The following is an 18,900-nucleotide window of genomic DNA, read 5'->3' as shown; positions in this document are numbered from 1 at the left end:
ATAGAGAAAGAAAGAGCAGAACAATAAATTGGGCATACAACTAAAAAAATTAGAAAAAACAAATTTAAAATTCTGAATTAAATGCAAAATTGGAAATCCTGAAAATCAAAGGAAAAATTAATAAAATTGAAAGTAAGAAAATCATTGAATAAATAAATAAAACTAGAAGGTGGTTTTATGGGAAAAAAAGCAGTAAAATAGATAAATCATTGGTTAATTTGATTTTTTAAAAAAGGAAAAAACCAAATTACCAGTATGAAAAGGGTCAATTTACTACTAATGAAGATGAAATTAAGACAATTATTAGGAACTATTTTACCCAAGTATATGTCAATAAATCTAACAATCTAAGTGAAATGGATGAATATTTACAATAATATAAGTTGCCCAAATTAATAGAAAAAAATGAAATAGAATACTCAAATAATCTTATTTTAGAAAAAGAAATTGAAAAAAACCAACAATGAGCTCCCTAAGAAAAAATCACCAAGACCAGATGGATTCACAAGTGAATTTTATTAAACATTTAAAGAACAAGTAATTCCAATACTATGTCAACTTATTTGGAAAAATAAGCAAAGAATGAGTCCTTCCAAGTTCCTTTTATGACACAAATATGATATTGATATGTAAGCCAGGAAAAGCAAAAATAGAGAAAGAAAACTATGGAGCAATTTCCCTAATGAATATTGATGCAAAATTTGTAAATAAAATACTAGGAAAGGGATTACAGCAATATTATCACAAAGATCATACCCTATGACAAAGTGGAATTTATACCAGGAATGCAAGGCTGGTTCAATATTAGGAAAACTATCAGCAAAATTAACCATATTGATAATAACAAAATTAGCAAAAATCATATAATCATCTCCATAGATGCAGAAAAAGCTTTTGACAAAATACAACACTCATTCCTATTAACAGTACTAAAAAGAACAGGAGTAAATGGAGCTTTCTTTAAAATAATAAGTAACATCTATATAAAACTATTAGCAAGCATTATCTGTAATAGAGATAAGCTAGAAGTTTTCCCAGTAAGACCAGGAGTGAAGCAAGGATGCACATTATCACCACTATTATTCAATATTGCACTAGAAATGCTAACTGTACCAATAAGACAAGAAAAAGAAATAGAAGAATTACAACAAACAATGAGGAATCAAAGCAATCTCCCCTTGCAGATGTTACGATGGCATATTTAGAGAATCCTTTGAAATAACTAGCAATTTCAGCAACATTGCAGGGTATAATATAAGCCCACATAAATCATCAGCATTACTATTTATTATCAACAAAGTACAACAGCAAGAGGTTAAAAAGAGAAATTCCATTTAAAATAACTGTAGATGACATAAAATACTCAGGAGTCTATTTGCCAAGATAAACCCAGGAACTATATTGACACAATTACAAAACACTTTTCACACAAATAAGGTCATATCTAAATAATTGGAAAAATATTAATTGCTCATAGGTAGGCTGAGCCAATATAATAAAATGAAAATTCTACCTAAATTAATTTGCTTATTCAGTACTTTACCACTCAAATGACTAAAAACTATTCTCTAGAGCTAGAAAAAATAATAAAATTCATCTAGAAGAAACAAAGGTCAAGGAAAGGTTGAGGTTAAAGAAATTTTTAAAAAATGTGAGAGAAGTTGGCCTAGCCATATCAGATCTTGAACTGTATTATAAAGCAGTAATCATTAAAACAATCTGCTATTGGATAAGAAGTAGAATGGTAGATCAGTGGGATAGATTAGGTACACAATACACAGTAGTAATTGACTATAATAATCTAATGTTTGATAAACCCCCAAATCCAAACTTTTGGGACAAGAACTCACTATTTGACAAAAATTGCTGGGAAAACTAGAATAAAGTTTGGCAGAAGCTGGGTATAGATCAACATCTCACATCATATACCAAGATAAGGTCAAAATGGGTGCATGATTTAGACATAAAAAGTAAGCATAAGCAAATTAGGGGAGCATGGAACAGTTTACCTGTCAGCTCTATGGAGAAAGGAAGAATTTATGACCAAATAAAAGATATAGAGAGCATTATGAGATGTAAAATGGGTAATTTTGATTATAGTAAATTTAAAAAGGTTTTGCAGAAACAAAACCAATGTAGCCAAAATTAGAAAGAAAGTAGAAAGCTAGGGGGAAAAATTTCAGCACATGTCTCTCGTGCAAGCCTCATTTCTCAAATATATAGAGAACTGATTCAAATTTATAAGAACACGTGTCATTCTCCAATTGATAAATGGTCAAATGACATGAATAGGCATTTTTTCAAATGAAGAAATCAAAGCTATCAATAGTTACATGGAAGTCTATTGATTGGAGATGTGCAAATTAAACCAACTCTGAGGTACCACCTCCTATCTATCAGGTTGACTAACAAGACTGAAACAGAAAATAAAAGTTGGAGGGGTAATCAGGAAATTGGCACACTAATGCACTGTTGGTGGAATTGTGATCTGACCATTCTGGAGAGCAGTTTGGAACTATGTCCAAAGGCCTATAATTTTACACATACCCTTTGACCCAGCAATATCATTGCTAGGTCTATGTCCCAAGGAGATCATAAAAATGGGAAAAGGACCCACACGTACAAAAATATTTATAGTAGTTCTTTTCATTGTGTGCAAAGAATTGGAAATCAAGGAGATACCTATCAAATTGGGGAAGGGCTGATCAAGCTGTGGTGTATGGTTGTGATGGAATACTATTGTGCTATAAGAAATGATGAATGGGATGCTTTTAGAAAAACTTGGAAAGACATGAATTAATACAAAGTGAAGTGAGCAGAAACAGGAGAACATTATAAACAGTAACAGCAGTATTGTACAGTGATCAACTCTGAAGCATCCTCTTCTCAGCAATGCAAGACAGTTTTAAAGGACTCATGATAAAAAATGCTATCCATCTCCAGAGAAAGAACTGATAACAAATCAAAGCATACTATTTTCACCCTCTTTATTTTTTTCATGGGGTTTTTTTTGGTCTCTGTTTTCTTTTACAACATGACTAATATTATAATATGTTTTGCATGATTGCACATGTATAACCTGTATCAAATTCCTTGCTGTCTCAGGGAGATGGGAGGCAAGGAAGAGGAGAGAATTTATAACTCAAAATATTTTTAGAAAATGAATGTTAAAATTGTTTTTACATGTAATTGGAAAAATATTACTCAATAAAAAGAAAAAAATAAACCTCAATGACTCTTCTGAAATAAAAGAAAACCTCTGAGTTTTTAAGCCCTTCATAACTTGAACCCTTCCTACCTTTCTAGTCTTCTTAGACCTAAGTCCCCTCCATTTACTCTATGACCCAATGATACCAGTTTCCTTGCTATTACTTAGACTAAGACTTAACAAATTTTCACTGGCTGTCTTCCATGTGTGGAATGCTTTCCCTCTTCATCTCTGCCTCCTAGTTTTCCTAGCTTCCTTCAAGTCTCTGCTAAAACTTCCGACTTCTGTGAGAAGCTTTCCCTAATCACCCTTGATACAAGTGCCTTTCTCCTGAGATCACTTATATCTTGTCTGTACAACATCATTCATATGTTGTCCCCCCCAACCCGTGAACTCTTTGTGAGTAAGTACTGTTTTTGGCTTTCTTTGTATCCCCAGAACTTTGCACAGTGCCTGACACTTGTTAATCACTTTATAAATGCTTGTTGATTTGTTTGACCTATTCTAATTTTTTTTTTTTTGGTATTAGCTTTTTCTTTTTATTAAGTGTTCTTAACAATTGCAATTGGCTCACAAAAGAAGAGAAAGTCAGAACCTCATCATTCTTAACAACAATCTATCTTGGCAAATGCTACTGGTCTGAGGAAATAAGCCATATAATTTTATAGGAAGAAAGTCATTGAATCCTTCAGAAAATACAGCTTGGCATTCTCTCTTTGATGCAAAATAACAAGGTGCCCAGAGTGCAATAGAGATGAGTTTTCAAACACATCACATAAGGGAATCCAGCTGGACATCCAGGGTCAATAGTTCCTTATAGAACTCAAACAACTCCTCGTTGAATTTGACACAAACTATTGCCAAGTTCTTTGAATCGTCATTGCTTATTCCAAGTTCTAACATGGCATGAGGAAATTTTAGCTTTGTTTGAGTATACTAAGAAATTTGAAGGTTAAGTTGCCATCCAACTGTCTCAAGCAATGGGAAGCCAGAATCCTGTTCGAACTTTTCACCTGTGTATTGTCCCGTACTAGCTCAAGCACTGGCAAATGATTTGTCTTTGTCTTAACTGAGATGAATGTTCTCATGTTCTTGTTTCAGAGCTACTGGTTTCAAATGGTAATAAACAACTTGCTCCAAAATAAATGATATTGTTTCAAGGACTGGATGAAGGTCATATTTGTCTAGTAAAAATACAGCTTGGAATTTTTCTTCTTCCTTAGTATTAAAGCTGTTCTCAGATTTCGGGGGAGATTTCTGAGGAATTCAAGCAAATAATTGAAAGATTCTTCCCATACATATTGTGCAAACAAGAGACACTCCTCTTTTTTTCATGCTTGGACTATTCAACACAAGCAGTAGTGTCATCCAGGGAGCAGCCGTCTTCTCTTATTTTAATTTTCAAGGAGTCTGTTACTAGGTCAGGTTTTGTCCCTCTTGTACTAAGCTGTTCCAAGTCTTTGCTCCAAAGCTCTCACTTTCTTTCCTTTCCTCTAACAATTCTAATTGATCTTGCGGCCAAGGTTTGTTTTCCTTTGAGGCTCTGCTTATAGGCATTTTGAAATTATTCTCCTCATCTGGGTATGTGTCTTATCTTATGATCTCTGGCATCATAATAGATCTTTGCATTTTTTTTGTTTGTTTGTTAATTCTTTAACCTTATTTCCTGGATTACAATCTGGATTGTGATTTTCTGTTAGAACCAGGCTCTGTACACTTCTGGAGGGAGTCATGACCTGTAATATCTGAGGTCTTGTTATTAAGTTCTTCAAATATCAAATGCTGTTTTCTCCAAAGATCACAGGGGTAGCTTGAGGCAGAGTACTGCAGACTTTCAGGGGTATGTAGTCAGATCAAGAGCATGTGATCACCACCCTCCAGAACTTTTCAGGCTCCTGGCCCTGGATTTTGCTTGGGCAAAACTTGCCCTTGTATAGTGTTCCAGGACAGAGCAGTTGGCCCCAGCCCCCGTCAACTCACTGAAAGGCTCACCAGCAGTGACTATGGTGTTGGCTCAGCCCTTTTCAGAGACCTGGGGACTTAAGCCCTTGATCCCACCCCTTTGGGCAACCAGAACTGCTTGTCTAGTTCTGTTCTTGCCCAGAGACTGAGCCCATGAGTAGGCAACTTTGCACAGCTACCTGTTAAGAGCCCTGGGAGCTGAGTCAGAGATCAAGGCTTCTTTGGAAGACTTGATTTAGGTGCTGAGTCTGTGATCTTGACCCTCCTCTTTTCCAAAGTGCCTACATTGGTCTCTTGCCTGTGAGTTGAATTTGTGATCTTGAACTGGAAAGATGCCTCACTGTGGTTTCTCCTTAGATTTCCTAAAGACTGCATGGCCTGGTGCTCTTCTTGGATCTGTCGTAGATTGCTTGTGTGGGGAACTTGGCTGTATTGCTTCCTCCTACTCTGTCATCTTGCTGATCATGATGTTTTTATTTTGAAAAGATAAAAACAAATATTTGGCATTTTTGGTTTAATGTCTTCATTTGCATAGTTGTATTCAGTGTGTATATTGTTCTTTTGGATCTATTTTCTCTTAATTACATCATGCAAGTTATCCTTATATCCTTTGAAGAGAAAGTACTTTGTGACTGAAGCATTCTATTATTATTACTGTCTGTGATGGGTCTTGATCTTTCTCTCTTTGCCACCTCCCTACTCCAAAGATGTAGAAGATTTTACTTCCCTTCTCACAGTGATAAGTCAGTCCTTATCCACGGAGGAAGGGCAGAATGAAGATGCTGAGGCTTTGATGAGCCTACCAGACAAAAATTAGCTGTATGCTGATGCCATTTCTAAAGGGGACCTAGACAACTGTGTTGTTTGGGGAAGGCATCTATATTCCAGTGCTATAGATGTAGCAGGTGCTGAGTTAGCCTGGAGATGGTGAAGAAACAGCTTTGATTATAAGGTCCTTGAAGAGTAAGGGCCGTCTTTTGCCTTTCTTTGTATTCCAAGCACTTAGCACAGTGCTTGGCATATCCTAGGTGTTTAATGAATGTTTACTGACTGCCTAACTGACCTCCTCCGACTTGCTTCACCTACATTGTCTTCCAGAAAGGTGACTTGGGCACGTTCAGGGAGCCCATCTACCACTTGACTCCAGATTTCTCTCAGGAAGGACTTCTTTGTGTACTTTTGGGCAGCTGGGGAGAAGAACAGAGAGTTGGAGAGAAGTTGGATTATTACTCACGTATTGGCCAACTCCAGGGTAATATAGAGACTGGGCATAGCATAGGGTAAGACTAGGCAGTAATATAGATTATGGACTGATGCTTCACCTTGATCAGACTGATGTCCCTCCAACCCTGGCCATAGACTGACATCAAATGCTGACCACCAAACCCTGGTCAATAATTAAGTCCACCCCTGGACTCCTAGCCACAGTTTGACTCAAGCCCCATGTAGGCTGAACCCCAAACCCTAACCTGAAGCTAATCCCCAAACTCCAGGCAGTTACTGACTCCCTCCACCCCAATAACTGTCACTCTCCCAAATGTCTTGCTGGTCCCAAAAGGGGATCAGATGAAGAATGCACGTGCTTCACAGCTCCTGATTGCTACTCTTGGAGCTGAGCACAGTTTGGTGGTCTTAATGCAGGACAAGGCCTTCTTTGATTAATGGCCGGATATGGATTTACCTGTTGCACATCTTAGCAGGCCTACAAATGATCAGAAGTATTTGTGGGGATCCTGAATTCCCACCGGGAGTGTTTAGTCATAGTAGGTAGTAAGCAGGTAGCGTAGTGGATACGGTGAATAGAATGTTGAGTCCAGAAGACCTGAGTTTAAATCCTGCTTCAGACTCTCACTAGCTGTGTGACACAAAGCAAGTCACTTAACTTCAGTTTCTTCATCTGTAAAATGGAGATAATAATAACACCTACTTCTTGTATTCTTGTGAGGGTCAAATGAGATATTTGCAAAGTGTTTTACAAACTTAAAAGCACTCTTTGAATTTTAACCAATAATAGTTAACACTTATAGAGTGCTTTAAAACTTGCAAAGCACTTCACACATTATCTCATCTGACCTTCATAAGAACCATGTGAAATAAGCAGTGTGAGTATCATCATTCCCATTTTACAGATGAAGAAACCGAGGATTGAAAATACAAGGATATTTGTCCATGTTCCACATAATAAATTAGTGTCAGAAGCAGGATTTGAATCCAGTTCTTTCTGACTTGGGGTCTAGCATTCTATACATTATGCTACATTGCCTCTACCTTCCTTAATGTAATTTGTACATCAGTTAAATGAGCTTACTTTTATAAGCATATGGCAATAACACAGACGAGATTCACACCCAGGTAAGGCTTTCCTGCCCGACTTGGGCCCGACTTGGGCTGTCAAAGCCTACAGTCTGTGTCAGATAAGAATGGAATATTCCTTGTGACAAGAAAGGGAACAAAGCCTTGCTTCTTGAATTGGAGTCTCATAGTGCAAAGAAACAAGTACTCTGGGAAATTATTAGAGGGGAAAAGGATAGGTTTGGGGTCTGTCTGCATCTGAGATAATGGACCATTCTTCAGCATATATTACTACTTTTACTGATTTGGGGTGGACCTGGATCTGAGAAGACCTGAGTCCAAATTCAGACTCAGGTACTATGCATGACAGCATGACACTAGGCAAGCTACTCTGTCTGGCTCACTTTCCTTTTCTGTAAAATGGGGATAATAATACCACCCATCTCCAGGGTTGTTGTGAGGGTCAAATGAGATATTTGTAAAGTGCTTTGTAAACTTTAAAGCCCTATGTACATGCTAGTTAATATAAAAATAATAATAATAAACATCATTATTATATTAATTTTGCTGTTTGCTATGTGAACCCCTCCCCAAACCATTTTGAACCCCCAAGATCTGAGAAAGGCCTAAAAACTTTGATTGCCCAACTAGAAGAAAGATAGTTTGGGCCCACTCTGAGCTTAACCTACCATAATGTTTTTTATACTCTGTCATAACAGACCTGCTTTGCTTTGCTCTCTGAGCCAACCCAAAATGTCTCTTCCTGTGTCAGCAACTACAGGACCCAATGAAGCTGATCAGGAGCATTCTTCTGTTTATAACTGTCAAGGGCAGAATGCCTTGAACCAGACACTATATACACACACACACACACACACACACACACACACGTATATATGTATGTATGTATACATGTATATGTGTGTGTATATGTATATATATGTATACTATATATATAAAATGGGACTATAATGGGACTTTTGTTATGTTATATTGTGTTATATTATCTTATGTTATGTTATATCATGTTAATGATAAAAGAAACACAGACATCCTGGATCTATAATTTCAGCTGACAACTTGACATTCTCTTATCTTATTAAATTTACAGTCTCTCCAATTAAGAAATTCCTTTCTCATATTACAGTTAACACATACAGCGACTATAATTTTAGCTGACACAGGTATCCTGAGCAAGAAAGGGAGGGAAAAGTAAGAGGGAATTACTCTATGAGGCCCTCTTTGTCTATCTGTCCTTGGGCTCATTTTCCACAATGAACTCCCATGCATATCTCTATATATATGTTCCACCAGCTTTGAGAGAAATAAACACGCACATGCGGCCTAATTTTGTTCGTCTTTCTTAGAACAAACTCAGTAATGGTTGACAGTTAACACCAAAAGAAGATCAGGAATGAGACCATTTAATTTGTATTCTGAGTCAGCTAATTGGCTTTGTCTAGATCACTTCATCTCATCTTTAAAAAGGGAGTAATAATCTTTTCTCTGTTATCTTCACAGGAATATCCTGAGAAATGAGACAGTGTACGCAAAAGACTTGGAAAAGTATAAAGATCTAGATACATTCTTCTTGCTACAATGAATGCATTGTTAATGATGAAGCCAGGATAGGAAACTGAGATGCTCACCCTATGGGCATCAGAGTTCCTTCTTTATGAAGGCATTAAGTGTAACCAGGGGGAGGAGGAGAAGAGGATGCTATTTGATGGGGAGACATGTTAGGAAAGAGGAGAGTTCCATCTGTTGTTCTTCTTTTGCTCTCTCCTTCAGTTCAGATGGGTTGAGCTCCTTCCTGTTATTGGACTGTTGGGATTTCTCACCGAGGAGATTTGGAAGCTAAGAGAGGAAAGAAGGATGCTTCCATTGAGAGCCTGAGTTATTTGGCTTCAGTGGGGCAGCTAGGTGGCACAGCAAATAGAGCATGGGGTCTGGAGTCAAGAAGACCTGAATTTAAATCTGACATCAAACACTTATCGTGTGACCCTGGGCATGCCGCCTAACCTCTATTTGCCTCATTTTCTTCATCTGTAAAATGGGGGTAGGAATAGCACCTACCTCCAAGGGTTGTCATGAAGATCAAATGAGATAATAATTGTAAAGTGCTTATTACAGTGCCTTGAACGTAGAAAGTTCTATACAAATATTATTATTATTTACCAGGTGGAGAAGAATCTATGAAAGCTTGCTGATGTTGGGACAGCTGCTCTTCCTTCTGCTACCCCTAGGGATTCTCAGGAAAGCCATTCTGGAATATATTTGGACCATTCTGTAATATAGGAAGCAGAGGAATTAGGTCACACTTTGTTCTTACCAGAAAAATGGCTGGGCTTGGAATCAAAAGGCTGGGTTCAAAGTCCTCGTCTCCACTTGCTAATCATGTGACTGGTCCTTTCGCCTCATGCTTGCTCCATAAAATGGTAATAATACTTGCAGTAAGCCTCAAAGGGCTGTTGTGTGGATCAGATGAGACACTGTATGCTAAGTACTTGATAATCCTTAACGTACCATATAAAAGCAGGCGGTTAGGTTTGGCCACAGTAGGAGATTTGTTCATCAAAATAATGTTTTACTATTATGTAAAAACCAGGAACTCCCACAACCAGGAGCTGAGCTGTTGGAAAGTAGCCATCAATGAAGCTTCTCTAAGTGATTTCACAAATTGTCTGTGGTTTCCTTTCTTGTTTTTATTTCTATCCTTTTCCCAGACTCTAGTTATAAAAGAGCCAGTTATCCTCAGGTTTCTTTTTCTGTTGTTCATTCTCATTCTCATTCACTTTTCTTTTTTAATAGTTGTTGTCCAGTGCCTTCTTTGAACAAGGCAGGGGTGTGTGTGGGGGATGTGTGTGTGTGTGTGTGTGTGTGTGTGTGTGTGTGTGTGTGTGTGTGTTGCTGCTTTTAAACGAAATTCTCTTCTACTGGGGGATATGACATTTACATGTATGCAAATAAGTAGATACAAAGTGTACGTGAAGTAAATACAATGTAATCTAAGAGGTAAGGAGCACTTACCTGTTTTCTTATCTCTGTGGTTTGGCTTGGCTTCTGCCCCTCCCTCCCCTCACCGCCCTTATTTCCTAACAGATTTCTTTTTATTCCCCAAACTTGTCTATCTTGATTGCATTACAATATTCCATTATATGTACATATCACAATTTATTGGACCATCCTTCAGTTTAACCCTTCACCGAATGGTGTATATATAAATAGATTTCAAGGAATCAATCAATAAACATTTATTAAGCACCTATTACGTGCCAAGCACTATGCCAAGTGCTGGGGATACAAAAAGAGGCAAAAGATAGTTCGTGCCCTCAAGGAGCTTACAATCTAATGGGGAGACAACATGGAAGCAAATAATGTACAAAATAAGTTATACACAGGATAAACAGATAATTAACAGAGGGAAGGCACTAGAATTGAGGTGTAGAAGGTTGGATTTTAATTGGGACTTTAAAAAAGTCAGGGAGGTCAATAGTTAGAGTGGAGGAGGACGAGGGTTTCAGGCATGGTTTGAACATAACATCCTCTATCCTTTCCTACTGCCTTTTGATGATATACTCATTTCCAACAATGGTATATTTCCAGCAATGAATTTATTCGGTCAATAGTTATGACTATTTTTGTAAACTTCACTGCAGATTGCTTTCAAAAATGATTTCACTAGTTTGCAGCTCTATCAGAAAAGACTCAGCATACCTGTTCCTTTGTGACCCTGCAAACACTGAATTTTGTTGATTTAATTATTTTCTTGTCACTTGAGGGGTGTGAAGTAATGCCTGCAAGTTGTTTTAGTTAAATCTCTTTTAGTGTGGTTGAACATTTTCAAGTTAACTATTTTTGAATTGTAATTTTTTGGGGTAAATTATTTGTTCTTATATTTAGACCTTGTATAGTTTTATACATATTAAATGTAAATTTTTTGTCAATTTCCTCTGATTTTTCTTTTGATTATACATTTTTGTTGTATAGATTTTACTCTGGTTTGGAGATATCTAGAATGAATGAACAAAGTGCTTAGCATAGTACTTGGCACATAGTAGGCACTTAATAAATGTTTATTGATAATTGAAATGAAAGAAGGATTTGTTAAATATTTACTATATGTCAAGGACTATGCTAAGAACTGGGCATACAAATACAGAAGTGAAATGGTCCCTGGGCAAAGGAAACTTATATTCTAACAGAGGAAGATAACGTATACATGGGAACTAGAGTTGGAAGGGGTATGTGCATGTTACAGAGTGAAAGGTGGGCTTTTGCTTTATCTTGGCTGGATACAGGCCACTACTTCCCTTTCTAGATATCTCCAAACCAAAGCCCAGGCCCTTAGGCTCTGCAGTGGGAGGGAAAGAAGGGCTGGAGTTCAAGTGGAGTGTTTTGGAAGGGTTGTGAAGGGTATAAGAGGAGAAAGAGAAAATGTTCTTTGCCCTCAGCCATTCATACTCTCACTGGGGAGATGGGATTCAAACACATGATATAATTATAGGAAAAAGGAATGTGTAACAAAAAGCTAGCCTGTGACACAGAATGCAGAGAATGGGAAGGAGTACTGGTAGGAAAGAAGACAGGGAAGAGGTTACTGTGTATATACATAGTCTTCCAGGAGAGTTGTTTTTCTATGCTCTCTACAGATAGCCTGGAGGTGGAAGAGATGTGTAGCACCTGTTCAGCAAAGGAGTTGATGGAAAGTGTAGTTTTCCCAGCTGAAGGAGGGACTCAAGGATCATGAGAGTCAGAATCATCATTGGACTGGGGGAGCTGGAGAACTTTGTCTCTTGGCAGAGAGGGCCATACAGCACATGAACACTAACAGTGAGCCAATGTCAAGCAAGGGCACCACTTTCCAGAACTGAATAAAACCATGAGTTATCAGAGCCTTGTCTGGCTCACTGACCTACTTAAGAAGTGATTTGTCTGAAAAGAATTTGTTGTTTTCCTGGGTATGCCTGTTGGTGGGTCATATAAAATTATCTCTTCACTTTCTCTGGTTGAAAGGAAAATTCTTTGTTTGGGCTCCTCTTATCCAGGAGGCAAAACTCAGGACAAAGAGAATTAAAAGGAGTTTATTATAAGTGTGTCAAGCAATGGCTTCAAGATGGGGCCAGCTTTTATTTGTAACTTTCAGAATGAGATAAAGACACTTCAGTTAAGTCCACCTCAGCAAAAGTGGTTGGGCCCTTGTATCTCAGCTCCTCTCCAAGGTAGTGAGTATGTGACAATTTCTGGGTAGGGAATTGTGACATAGAGCAGGTAATGCAAAAAGCTGAAGAGTTGGTGTAGCCTTCCCCAGCACTGATTGACCAGCAGGGCACTGAGTTAACATAACTTTCAATATTCCTCTGCTGCCTCATCGATGCCTAGCCAACTGGCACCTTTGGGAGTTTCCAGCTATATTTAAACCTTATTTATATGCTGTCTGCACTTTCACAAGGTGTTTTGTCTCCAGACCAAAAAAAAAAAAGGATTATTGTTGCATTCTGAGCGTTTGCCATGAAAGAGTGGACCACACAAGAGAAGGAAGGTCAAAAGAGAATCTAAGACCTATTGATTTAAACTTAGCTATGAGCCTTTATTAGCTCCTCTCTGACTACATAAAGAAGGACCTCACAGTTAACATAGTGGCAGAAGGGTACCCCAGCAGCTCTTTGTAAGATAACTGGGATGACTTCCCATCATTAAATACTATATTGTCCTTTTCAGGGAGGATGTTTGAGAGACTTAGAAAGTGAGTGAGATCAAAGTAGAGGGTCTCTGTTAGTAACTCTGAGATTCATGGGTCCCTTGGGCTAGATAATATTCTTCTGTCCCCAAAGTCTTGCCTTATGATGTTGTCATCCCTTTGGGAATTTTTTGGTGGAGATGAGTGAACCTAGATGGAGGACCTGGATTCATCTTCCTCTGCTCCTCAGATCAACATGTGAGATTTGGGTTGATTTTCTGATTACAACTTTCCAGAATTTGCATCAGTTATATGTAGATGAGGAGGACACAGTAGCATGAGGGCTCTGGGTTTTATTTTCAACTGTCAAGATTGGGCAGTGGGAGAAGTCACTACCCTTCTCCCCAATAAACAAATCCTGTGTGTATGTTGACAAGATAATAATAATAATAGCTCACTTTTACATATAGTTCTTTAAGGTTTATAAAACGCCTTACAGAGATTATCTCATATGATCTCCCAAGAGCCCTAAGAGGTAAGTGCATTTTACAGATGGAGAAACTGAGGCAAGTTTAAGCAACTTGCTCGTGTCAAAGATAATCGGGGGCAGGATTTGAACTTAGATCAATCAATCTATCAGCATTAATTAAGTACTTATTATGTGCCAGGTACTATCCTATAGGCACTGAGAATACAAATACTAAATAAGGAAATAGTCCCTACTCTTAATGAGCTTCCATTCTAACAGGGAGGCATATACATATGTAAATATATAGAGAATAAAACCATGCAGAATTGATGCAAAATAAATGCAAGTTAGCTTGGGACAGAGGGTGCTATCAGTTGGGAGGGCCTGGGAAATGCTTCTTGTAAGAAGGGGTTGCCTGACCTTTATCCTGAAGGAGGAGGTCTTTCTGCCTCTGAGATCAGTGCTCTAGCTGCTATGCCAGGCAGAGATGTTCTTGGGCTAAGAGTTTGACCTGCAGACCCATCCATCTCTGCCAATTGTGCACAGTGGAGGAGAAGAACACCTGCCCTTTCTGAATTATTCACCAAGACCTGTAAGAATAGATCCTAGAAAGAAGAGCATTCAACACATTGATCCCTCAGAGGACATGAGTTATATTTGGTTCCTATGGTTACATTTCTTTATGTTGCCAAAGTGGGAGCTCCCATCTGCTAAAAGAATAACACCTCTGTGAGCCTGGAAGTGCGCTCCTCGACTACCTCACAAATGTGCCTTGATCTAAAATCCATTCCAAGGCCTGTTGGGAATCTGGCATGAACAGAGAAATTCCAGCGGTTGATTCCAGAGAGTATTTTCTTAGGCCAAGGAATGAACTGGTGGCAGAAACAGCCTATCCATATATACCCAGTGTCCCTGACTCTTGCTTTTCTTCACTTTGGATTTGCTCTGAGAACTCTTTGTCAGTTCCTGAGGTCCCTTCCAGCTCTACTGTCCTGGACTTATGTTTCATATTCCTCACATCGTGCTGGGCAGTAGTGCAGCGTCTTGGAGAAGGACTTCATATTTTGGGAAAAGTTATAATAGTCATAGTAATGGGGTGAAAGCTATAGAAGAGTATTCCTTCTAAAACCTTTTTCAAAGGACTTAAATAGAATGAGAGTCTGAAAATGGCAGAATTTTGCTAAGTGCAGGACACAAGGTTGATGGAATCTTTGGGGGGGGAAAGGAACAATTCTTCGAGCATCAAACATGATGTGATGAAGATGAATAGAGCGCTTAGCACAGTGCCTGGCATTAGGTGCCTAATAAATGCTTATTGCCTGGCTATTAGTTGTGGCAGCAGGTTGGGCTGGGTTCAAATCCTGCCTAACCACTTACTATCTATGTGACTTGAGAAAGTTATTTAACTTCCCTGAGCCTTGGTTTCCTCACCTGTAAAATGGGGGAAATTATGTACTATGGAACTAAAATCATAGGCTTATTGTAAAGATAAGATGAGTTAATGTAATTTGATGTCAATTTGATGTAAAATTCTTCTTGACACCTTCCTGCATTGTCTCTTTTGGGCTCACCATCATATCTAGGTCAAAGACAGGTAGACATAGACTAGTGGTGAGTGTTCTGAGGGAGACATGGGGAGATACTTCTGTTTTGTAAGTCCTTGAGATGGGCTGCAGACCTTGGGAGGGAACTGGGAATTTGGAAGGAGTGTTTTTTTCTCTGTTCCCAAGGGGGAAATGTCCAGATAAGCCTTCTGTGGAAGTACTTTAACATTTCTGCAGCATTGCCCCAAAGGAACATCCTTAAAAGGAGGGGTCAAGAACAGCTTAGATGGTTTTAGAAAATTTATTCCATTTGTCAGAGGGATTTTCAAAGCTGAGAGGTGACTGTGGCCATGCTGGTTCTCTTTGGCTCTCTACTCTATGCTGAAACGCTTAGACAAGAATCATCTAGATTAATGAAAAATGTTTCTGGCAAGCTTGTGCCTAAAATACAGAGTACATAATTTTTTTTTCTATACATATAACCAAGGTAGAGTCACAGGGAGTGGAGTCTGGTATGCCTCTGTGAAGGAGAAAACTCACAGCTACGAAGATCTATGGCCTCTGTCTTGTGGAGACTGATGCTAACCTAAAGACCTACCAAGGACTCTGAGGGCCTGAGACTTGGCAAGACGCCCATTTGGCTGAGAGGTGATGGACTAAAAAGAGACAGAAATTTTCAAAAATGGTTGATGCGTCAATGTGCTTTGCTTGACTCTTATCTATTTTTCTTCTTTACAAGTGGGGCTTCTATTGGAAAAGGTTTGTTAGTGGGTGATGATGGATGAGTTAAAAAAAGAAATAAAAAGAAAAGAAAGAATATCAAAAACATTTTTAAAAGTATTCAGATGAAAACAAAAAGAAGTTTGTATTCAAAAGAAGATACAAATACAAAGGGAAGTTTTGTTATTACCTTGTTAAACTTAATATATACCTTTAAAAAACAGACTAACAGAAGGACATGGATTTGTCTAAAATCCTCTTTTTTTTGTTCATTGTATGTTGAAGTATATGTCGATGATTATTAAATTTATAATTAAAAAAGAAAAAAATTAAATAAGTAAGATTCTAACTCTGGAATGCTTTGAGAATCTAGACAGCCTGAGGCAAGCTTTCCCTGTAGGACCATGCCACCTGAGGAATTGTGCCTGTGTCTGTCCTACAAAATCCATCCTACGGGAGTTTAGACTGTGGTGCTGGATTAGGGGCTGCCAAGAAGAGTAACTCTAATGACTCTCACCTGAAATATATCTCAAAATTCTGTCACATGACATACAGTACTGCAAAGCTTCTTCTTCTTTGTCTCCTCCTCCTCCTCCTCCTCCTCCTCCTTTCTCCTCATAATATTACAGATCTAGAGCTGGAGATGACCTCAGGGGTCATCTAGTCCAATCCTCTTATTTTACAGATGAGGAAACTGAGGCCCAGGGAGGTTAAATGTCTTATTTAAGGTCATAAAAATGGAAGTACCTAGAGATAAGATTTCAATCCTGATCCTCTAACTCAGCTGGTGTTCTTTCCATTATACAATGCTTGAAGGATGACTTTCTACTCATTGCTTATTACTCCCCTTCATGCACTATCTCTTCTAGTCAAACTGGCCTATTGGCTGTTCTGTGTATATCTCCCATCTCTGAACTTTTGCCTAGTCTGTTTCCCACACTTGGAAGGCTCTTCCTCCTCAGTTCTGCCTCTTAGAATCTTTAGCTTTTTTCCAAGCACAGCTTAGAAGCCAGCCACTTGATTTATGTATCCTTCTAGTTGTTAGTCCTCTTTAAATCTTAAAACTAATTTGTATTTCTTTATCTATGTATCTATTTCTTTATCCCAAGAGGACTAAAAATAACTTAAGGAGAGGGGCTGGTTTATTTTTATCTTTTTATTTTCACTCTGTAACACAATGACACACATCTAGTGTTTAATAAATGTTCAAACAAGCATTTATTAAAAGCTTACCATGTGTCAGGCACAGTGCTAGGGGTTGGGGATACACATGCAAAAATGAAACAGCTCTTGACCTCAAAGAGCTTATGTTCTATCAAGGGAGACAATGTGTATATACATACATACATACATACATACATATGTATGTATGTATGTTCATATATCCATCCATCTATCTATAATCAATACATCCATATCTATATTTTTATATTATACATGCAAAGCAAATACAAGATAACCTTGGATGGGACAACATGAGTAGCTAAGGGTACCAACAACAGTCCTCCTGTAGAAGGTGCCACTTGAGTCTTAAAGGAGGCTGGATACTTGAAGAGATGGAGTCGATGAGCAAGAGCATTCTAGGCATGGCAGAACAACCAATACAGTGTCATAGAGATGAAAATCAGTCAACAGCAGTCATTAAAACAGATTCAGCACTGGGACATGATTGTCATTTGTGAGAAATAGTGAGTAGGCTGGTACGGTTTGACCAAAGAATTCAAAGAGGAGAATAATGTATAAGAAGACTGGAGAGGTTGGAAGAGGTCAAGTTATAAAGAACTTTAAATGTAAAAGAGAAGAATTTATATTTAATTCTAGAGTTGATAGAGAGCCACTAGAGTTTGGGGTGTGTGTGTGTGTGTGTGTGTGTGTGTGTTTGGGGGAGGTGGTAGGAAGAGCAACTAGCTTGGACCTGTGCTTTAGAAAATCTGCTTGGACAGCTGCAAGGAGAATGGATTGTAGTGAAGAAAGGCTTCAGGAAGGAAAACCAACTAGGAGGCTATGGTAATAGTATGAGAGAGAGGTGATGAGTGCCTAAATTAAGGGAGTGATTGCATCAGTGGAGAAAAGGGGAGTTTGAGAAATATTGTGGAACCAGAAACTATAAGATGTGTTAACTAACTAGATATATGGGGTGAGTGATACTGAGAAGTTGAGGATGAAAGGATCGGTAATGCTTTGTCAGCTAATGTTTGGTAGGTTTTGGGGAAAAGATATCAAATTCTGTTTTGAACAATTGGAATAACTTGAAGCAGTGGTCAACGCCTGGGAAAAAAAAAAGAAATGAGTCATCACTTATTTTTTGATCAACTCTCCCTTGGCCTAGAAGTCAAAGATATTTGATCAACAAAATTCAGAGTAATTAACTGTTATTTAATTTTTTCTTTGTTTTGAGATGAATGAAAATCCCAAGAAACAGAGTTTCTGGGTAATTAATTATCAATTTATTACTTAGGCTAGCTAATAATCAATAAATTGATGGTCAGTGGATTCTCTCAGTAACCAAAGATGCCAAGGGAAACCCTAAAATGCCTTTTTAAAGGGAATTCCCTGACAAGTAAAAATCAACCTTGATTTTTAAGTAGAAGGAGTCTTGATCTCCTTCTACTGAGAATGTGTCTTCATCTTGAGACTCAGCAGCCACCAGCAATGTGGGCAGGGAGAAGCTGTCTCCATCTGGACCTCTCTGGCTAGTTTTCACTTTCATGAGCTGGTTACCCTAAACCTTACTGGAGGGCACCAAAGACAAGTGTTCCTTCCTTTAGAGTAAGGGCTCATCTCGACTGGATTTTATTTATTCTCTAAACAGAAATTAAGTCTCCTAGTTAGGTAGAGTCCTGCCCAAAATTGATAAGCATGTGCTTGAGGGCTGGGAGCAATCTCATCAGTCAGCCATGACCTTCAGAGACTGACTGACCTTAACAGGAGTTAGGCCATTATGGAAAATAGAAGGAAAAAGTGTGGATCACAATTAATAACTGGGTATTATACAGTAGTATAATATTATAATATTAATATATGT

The 18,900-nt window shown here is 38.2% G+C and overlaps 1 pseudogene; it reads right to left on the bottom strand.

Annotated features, from left to right (window-relative positions):
- Positions 1-3,925: 3,925 nt before the first annotated feature.
- Positions 3,926-18,585, bottom strand: LOC110211656 (COMM domain-containing protein 10 pseudogene; annotated as a pseudogene).
- Between the last annotated feature and the right edge of the window lie 315 nt (positions 18,586-18,900).

This window comes from Phascolarctos cinereus, unplaced genomic scaffold (assembly GCF_003287225.1).
Source record: "Phascolarctos cinereus isolate Bilbo 61053 unplaced genomic scaffold, phaCin_HiC Scaffold_2;HRSCAF=192, whole genome shotgun sequence".
Classification (NCBI taxonomy): domain Eukaryota; kingdom Metazoa; phylum Chordata; class Mammalia; order Diprotodontia; family Phascolarctidae; genus Phascolarctos; species Phascolarctos cinereus.
The sequence above is the reverse complement of the archived record's forward strand: the minus strand, read 5'-3'. Positions and strand labels throughout refer to the sequence as shown.